Genomic DNA, 8,624 nt, shown 5'->3' on the forward strand with positions numbered 1-8,624 from the left:
TGAGTTAATTTGAGTGTTGTTTTGTCTTCATGGTGTAATGGTAGCCAGGAATACTTATTTTACATTATATATTGTAGTTTAATTGACATTACTTTGTATATATCTGCTTCAAGTTGACATTAAAGAGGTTTTTTTGTATTTTTTTCTGTCATAAAAGCTCAAACTTAATTGACTATGATTGTTTTATAAAATTAATAAAATAGTAAAACATCCATTGGGAGTTTGCCTGCAATTTTGGATGGTGAAAAACAACAAATTGGATTTTTGATGTTGTGGCATTGACAGGTATGAGTATTATTTTATCCTTCCTATAATCAAATTAAAGTCTAAAATTCTTGTTTTGTGACAGCTCTTCTTTTGTTGCCACTTTAGGGCTACTCCAGCAAACTGAACCTGCTGAGCTCCTCTTATGACAATCACAGAGAAGCTTCATGTAGCCCTCGTGCTTTTTCTCTGATAGACTGAGATGATGAATCCATGCTAATCCCTCCTTTCATCACACCTCGTCTTTCTCCCCAGCTGCATTGCCTGTGGCTGTGAATACCTGCCTGTTTAATGTATTACCTGCCGTGCGACCCCCTCTGCTTTCATCCACCGCCACCACCTTGATGTTGGAGTTGCGCTTTATTCAGGCCGGCTGGAGCTTCAATAAATAATCTGCAAGTCCAAACGGCTACAGACACAAAAGGTTACCTGTGAAGATTAAGCATTTTTGTCAATGCAGCTACTGTTTTGTTAATTTTTGCATCATTAAAGATTTAAGTGAAAGCTTCAAATTATTCAGAGGATATTCTGTGCTGCAGTAACACCTGAAATATGATGCATTTAAGCTTTTTTTTTTTTCCCTGCACTCCAAGTGAGTCCAGCAGCTGACATTCAAGCTGTGGCACATGGACAAGTAAAGACTTCCTCTGGGACACTTTGTGAACAAATACAAAAAAAGGATGGGCACACAGGTATAATGAGACAAAGAAACTCCTCCTGCAGCCTCATGCTGCCACGTCAATTCATCCTCTCTCTTTACACCTCACTCCTCTTCCTCCTCCTCCTCCAGGTCTCCTTCAGGTCAGACTCACACAAAGGAGCAGCAAATAATGGATGAGGGGGTATTACTCCACCATCACCTTTCTATAATGACAACCTCTTCAACCACTCCTCCTCCACCTCTTCTTCATTTTTATTCTTCACTAGAGTAAAAACCATCTTTGCTCTTTAATCAAAGCTTAAATATAGTGCAAATATACAAGAACTAATGGTGACAGCAACAATCCATCACAGATCTGGAGCTGAGAGTGCAGATGCAACATTATGCTGACAAGCACTGGACTGTAGTAGGTTTGCATATGTTCAAATGTGGCTTTTTTAAAAAATGTAATTTCTAATCAACCTTCATGAGTCGCTTTGTACCATTTTGGTACAATATCATTTCTGTCTTGACAACATCTTATGAGTTTTCAAGCCTCAGGCATGAGCTTTGGCAATGTTTTGTATTTTCATGGCATTTTGAAAAATGTTGTCTTAACTCATACCCTATGCCAAAATGCACTGTTCACAAAAATCCTGACGTTTGTGTCCCTAGTGTCCATTTTGGATCCATCTACTTCCATTATAATTTGATTTTTTGATCCTGGAGCCATTAGAGCATAAAAACATGCATGCAATAAATGCTGTGGATTTTTCTTTAGTGTTTTTGTAAAAGTTGTAATTTTTATTATTTTCCACCAGATGGAGCCACTTTTCATTGTTACTGTGGTCTATAGGGGGAGAAACATTGAATTGTTAAAATAATGACATATTGTTTTTCCATCTAAAACACCAGGGATTCACGTGACAGAACCTGGCAATTGAGAGTTAGATATTTTCAAACTTATGAATTTTGGAACCAACTGAATATATATAAAATGAGCCATTTTGTACCAAAGGAACACAAACGTCAGGTATTTTTTTACATTTGAATTGCATAAAAAGTAACAATGAATAAAAATCATTGTTGCTGAAAATCCTTGGCCTATACCAGGCTCTGATAACAAGAAAAAAAATGCATGAGTATATTGAAAAAAAAAAAAACTAATATTTTCATGTTTTCCCATCTAAAATGCCAATATTTTCATGACAGAACCTGGCCAAGAAGGGGTTAAAAATGTTCAAACTTTTTTCAAACAAACTGAATTTTAATTTTATTGTTATGGGAGGGGTTTGTCAATAAATTCGCAAAAAAGTTTTTAGAAATATTATTGTATAGTTTTTGTATCGCCTAATGTATGAAATGAGCCATTTTGGTCCAAAGGGACTCAAACAAATGTAAAATTAAAGGCATACGTGTAGGGTTAAAGACAGAGTTTATGCACCGCTTACATGTAAGGTGTTGCACCAATGCAGATCAATGTATATATAATATCTTAAAGAGATCATTGTTTAATGTGCTTAACATTGAAAAACTGTCCTGAACCAAACTGGTGGAACCTTTCTTTTTATTCCCCCCTGCTTTTTACCTGACACACTAGATGGGCTGTTTCGAACATCAATTGCATGGATATATTTCACATTCAACTGGGAAAGCTTCCACAGAAAGCATTTAGAAAGTTTTGGCAAGTCTATCTGCTTGCAAGGTTAGCCTGTTTCCATTTCTCTGTGACTTTTTAAAAACTTTTTACGTTTTTTGCCTAAATATTTCACTGAATTTGGGACACAAAAGTAGCCTAAAAAGTAAGAATATTCATATTTTCACACTTTGACTGCTTTGCATAGTCATAAACGGTTCAAAACAGGACTTTTTGGTGGAGTTTCTCTACATAGAAATCTCTTGCCCCCCAACGGGGTATTCTCCAGTGCTGCATGACGTCATCTCCAAAGAACCTGTAAAGCAACAGCCATACACTTACCTTGATGACAAATTTCCAGTCGGCCACTCTAGCCAGTAATAATCTCACCTTGGAAAGTTGAAGAAGCTCTGTAAAGCACCGACATTCAGTAAGGCAGGGAACTCTGGATGGGGAGTGATGCAGGCTGCAGGTGTCTTTGAGATGCTATCATCTCATTAGAAATGTCATGAAGAAGTTCTGTGGGGTCCCACTCATGATCGTAGCAGGTCAAGTGACTCACAGTATCCACACCTACACCACCAGGTAAGCTAACCAGTCACCCCTTAAGTTTCCTTCCTCTCTCGTTTTCAGGGCTTTCATGGCAAAAATATTAAATACTTCAAAAATGTATTGCACACCTTTGAGCCAACATCGTTTATGGCCCATTTTTCACTAAAACTCGCCAAACTCAGAGCTATACCCATCTATGTAGTCTAGCTTCACCAAGTACGTCCTGAATGAAGGGGCAGCACTCACTGAAATCTCTGGAGGCTGATGCTGCTACTATCACCGAGTACACTACTAAACTTTAACAAATCTAGAGTATTCCTTAAAATTCTGACGGTAATGTTGTGTTAACTCTGTACAGAGTGTTGTGGCAGCCTGCTCTCCTTCAGTGTTAACAGTGAACATTAATGTTTCTGATGTCTGCCATCTACCTGTTGTGCTGAGTGTTTCAGAGCAAATTGACCGTATGATACGTCTACATGCATATTCCAACTGCTCACTCCTGACTGTGATTGAAGGGCTGTCAGAGATTTCTAATTTGCATACGCTGATTGTAAAAACTGTCTCTGCCAGAGGAGGTGCATGAAACAGTCAGAAATCTCCTGCGGTGCCATGTTACCTGGTCCACCTCCTGTGCTGCTTTGAAAACGATATCAAGTTTGTAATATACGTGTGTCCCTCACTGACAAGCTGCAGCCACAGCCTGCTGGGTCTAATGAGAAAATAAGAGCTACCTGGTGTTTTTGTTTTCTCCTTCTTGCTTGTCACTCTTCATTCCCACACCTCTCCATCACCCTATCCGTCTCTTCCCTCCCCTCTAGACTTTGTTCACTTCACTTTGAAGTGGCAGAGCGGTGTTCAGCCAACAGCCGGGCCACAGGAGAACCAAATGTCTTTGGATTTCTGTCCTGTGTCAAATGAGATACTAGTCATTGTCAGTGACTGTCGTTTAGCCAGATGAAGGGGGTCGTTTTCTGTTCCTGTCCTCCAACTGAGGTTCAAAGAGAGCTCCCTGGAGGGTCATAAAGGGCAGCACAGAGGATGGAGCCAGAGCTGTGAGTCAAAATGTTAAAGCCCATTAACACCAGTAGTAGCATCACTGTGTTCACACGCCTTTCAGTACACAAAAAGAAGGTTACAGACAGATATGGCATATTGAACAGAAATAAAGACAATTAAGGAAAAACTCTAATTTGCATTTAGTGAGGCTTGGACCATTTGCTTACTAGAGGCCCTGCTGGACCACAGGAGGCCATAGAAATTCATTTTTTGTTGGGTTACGAATTTATATACTGGAATTTTAGTCATGGAGTCTATTTCTTAGAAAGACATATTAAGGCCATTTATAAAAATAAAAAAGTAGAAATTATCAGTAGCACTTTATCTAAATGGGCCCTAATTACCTAGTAATTTTATAGTAGTAAGTGTAATTATCAAGGAATTTCTCAAGAATAAGGGGTAATTACTTCATTATATGTTGGCATTTTACCAAGTAATAACATAGAAATATGGTAATATGAACACTGTACTTACCTAGTAGTAATGTATTAATTATCAAGTAATTCCTTGTAATCTTGTGGCAGTTCTCTGGTAATTAGATATCTTAACCCTAACCCTACCCTAACCCCTACTTTCCCTTACCTAACCTAACCTAATATTTAATAATTTTAAAAATGGACACAAAAACAGTGAAAAGAGGTCAAATGTGCAAAATTGGGACAATGGTGGAAATAATCAGTTAAAAAAATGTGTGGAAAATGGTGAAAAGCGTTTTAAAAGTGGCAAGACAAATCTGTTAAAAGTGGCAAAAATAGGTTAAAGAGGCACAACATGGCAAAAAAAGAAGTGGTGAAAATTACCAGATAAAATAGTGAAGGGTTTAAAAAGTGGCAAAAAAAACATTAGAACCTAAAAAGAGCTTTACCATACTTTTTTGCTCCAAAATGAGGTAACTGTTAGCCAGGACACAAGCAACAATGCTACTGATCTAACACACATACACTGATATGATCGATAAATCATAACTGGGTAGGGTCCATTCTCTGGGTTTTTCAGGGGTCCAGCCAATTCTGTGGGCAGGCCAGCTGGGTAATAATCTTTTAATTATATGTTATTCCTTGTAATATTGTGGCAATTTTCTGGTAATTACGTGGTATTTTACTTAGTATTTTTTTGGAAATAAGATGACAGTTTTAGATATAAGTTGCTTAATAATTCCCAGGTATTTTCTTTATTTTGGACCACTTAAGTAAAGTGAGTAATTCCTACAACTTTTAAGAAGTTTTTAGGGTTAGATATTGTAGGAATACTGATTACCAGTGTCTGGACCTTCCAGACACAGGTGTCTTTATACTACAGTCACTTGAGACACATTCATTGCACTCAGGTGATCCCCATTTCACTAATTGTGAGACTACTAGTGCCAACTGGCTGGACCTCTGTGAATTAGGTCAGTTTAATGGGGTGAATATTTAGGCAATCACTTGTTTTTAAGTATTTTTATTTAAGTGACATTTCTTTGTAGAAATCTGTTTTCACTTTGGCATTAAAGAGGTTTTCATGTAAAATTTTTGTGTCAGAAAAGCTAGAGTTTTTTGACCATGATTGATTTGTAAAATTACTAAAAGAGTAAAACATCAAAGGGGCAATTACTTTTTAAAGGCATTTATATTCATTTAAATCAGTGTTATGACCGGTTCAGATTGTCATGCTGTCTCCAACTCTCTGTTGGACTTTAGATCGTCTTCAGTTGCTCATTTATGGAGAAGCTTTGAGTCTAAAACAGCAGGGAGATACTCTACATTTATATACGAGCTCACAGAGCAGGACTACAGGTTTTCAGCTTCCATCTTTCCAAACTGCAATCTCACTCCGCTCACTCCTCTGTGACTCCTCCAGCATTGGTTCACTGAGTTCATTGTATTTAGCAGTCTGAAGAGGTGGACGCACTCTGTGCCCCTTTACTCGATACAACAGAGTGAGATTAATAAGTATGGCCTGCAGCTATAGCTGGTCTAAATACGTTATCATCTTTGGTCCAGAGGATGTCGCACTTTGGCGTACTTTCAAAATGATCACACCGCCATTTCCCTTGCAGAGTTATGTGCCTGCATATAGTTTTTAATGCCATCCAAAACTCAAGGGGCCAAACCTAATTTGTGGGTGGTGATGGCGAGGGCAGCGACTCCTGCCTGCTACTGAAGAAGTAATCAGTGGTAGTGGAGAAGTTCAGTAGCTTAAGAGTTTGATCAGTGAGAGATCGGGCTGTGACCGTCTAATAGCAGCAGAAAGAGAGAGCCTGCAGTCATTATTTGTAAGGAGCTGTTTCAGTGTGACAGCAGGAAAGTAAAGAGGGAACCCCCTCCTCTGGATCTGAGGAGGAGCTACTGCTGTGATTTCCCTCGTAACGCTGTAGTAACAGAAGCACTTACAATAAATGACCATGCAGGGTTAACAGGGGTTGAACAGTCTTAACAACACTGTAATATACATACTCAGGTAGAAATCAGGATTTCAACTGACATTACTACCCAGAGTACATTGCACAACAAGCAGTTGACTGGTAGAAGCAGTTCGACATTACTTCCTGGTCTCCAGAATGACCACGCCCCAGTCTGAAGGAAATAAACTCTGAGACTGAATGGCCCTAGATCTGACAATGGAAAACCGATCTGTGGTCAGATGAATAACATTTTTTTTTCTTTAGACCACAGATGCTCTGTCCTGCAGACTGAAGAGGAGAAGGTCCATCCAGCTTGTTATCAGCCAAGCGGCAACCTTTGGTCCTGAAAAATGAAGCCAATATGGAAGTGCAAAAAAATGCTATACCACGAGTGTCCACCTGAGGCTGGCTGCAGGAGCACCGGAAGTCCCGTCTAGACACATGTTAAACCACAGGTTTTGACACACAAAATAAACTGGTTTACAGCCTGGTTCAAAACACCAAACATGTCTCATTAGCTAGTGTCTTATTGTGCTCCCACTGAAGGGGGGTCGAATTTTTTTGTTCCACATTTGTTTGGATTATACTTAGGATGAAAGCTGATTGGCGCGTCTCATTTGATTGACAGATAGCTCGACAGGCAGAGGCTCCGTTTCTGTCAACCAGAATGCTAGCTAGCAGGCTGACAGAAACTCGCGCTTAGTGGGCGGGCTGTTAGGTTGATCCAAAGTTCGGTTGAGACCACGATTTCAATATGGAAGCCTCCACGGATTGGCTTCAAGAACTGTTTGAGTCCGCCTATTGTAAGCAGATGACTGACGCCACATGGGGTTTGTCCACTTCTTTCTACAGTCTATGTTATCAGCACAGTGTAAATTTAACAGCTCAGCAGGGTTGAGTTGAGTGCTAAACCACATACCACATCCATCACAGTAGCATGGCTTCACTGCAGAAGAGTCTGGGTGCCTGCAGTCCAGACCATTAACCCATATAAAGCATTTAGTAGCCAAAAACAAAAAATCCAGCAAAGAAGACCCAGGAATATCAAGCAGCTAGAACCTTACATCAGACAAGAATGGGACAACATTCCTCCCCAAAACTCCAGCAGCTGGTCTCTTCCCTTCCCAGATGTAGAGGGGATGCTACACAATGGTAAACTGTCCCTACTTTTTTGAGATATGTCACTGCCATTGAATTCAAAATGAGCTAATGTTTTTCATGAACTGGTAAAATGTCCCAGTCTCAACATCTCATATAAAAAAAGATAAAATATTGGCTTATATAGATAGATAGATAGTGTTGCGGTTTTGATGGCAGCCACTTGAGGGCGCCAAATACTCATGACTCTCTCTGCATCTTTTATGTACTCCATTCCTCCATACTGTTCAAAAAGTTTGAATACAATGGCACAAAAACATGAACAAAATACGTTATTTCTGATTTAAGCAAATTAGATTTTTCTTTTAAGATGTTTATCTCTTTATTTCATGAAATTAAAGTAAATAAAAAGTAAATAAAAGGAAACACAGTAAACTGTGAAAAGGACAGATATTTTATCTGTGCAGAGATACTCTCCCTGACCACTTCATTAGGAACACTTGTTCAAATGCTCATTGGTGTGAATAGCCAGTTGTATGGCAGCAACCAGAAATGCTGCCAGGTTTGACGAGTCTTAATGTCTGCTTCAACATTCAGCTGGTGAGGTCAGAATTAGGAGTAGACAACATGAAAACATTGATCTATCTAGAGGTGGGTATCTGTAAGCACCTCACGATTTAATTGGATTTAATTACGATTCATAGGGCTACAGTTTGATTCTTAATCAATTATTGATGTGTTTTGATGCACTTTTTTTTACATTCCTGTTGTTCTCACTGTGTCTAACATAACAAAAAAGATTACATTTGTGTTAAGAAAAACAGAGATAAATTACATTTCCACTATCCTCTAATAGAAGATGTGTGTAAATTAGAAATGTTCAATTGCACTTAACCAAAAGTAGCAGCATCCTTTCCATGCAACACATCTGAAATTACAGACATAAAAATGTCCTTTTTCACAGATGAACAACTTGTAATCTAAATCTTGCTGTT

This window comes from Cheilinus undulatus, linkage group 21, assembly GCF_018320785.1.
Source record: "Cheilinus undulatus linkage group 21, ASM1832078v1, whole genome shotgun sequence".
NCBI classification, from domain to species: Eukaryota; Metazoa; Chordata; class Actinopteri; order Labriformes; family Labridae; genus Cheilinus; species Cheilinus undulatus.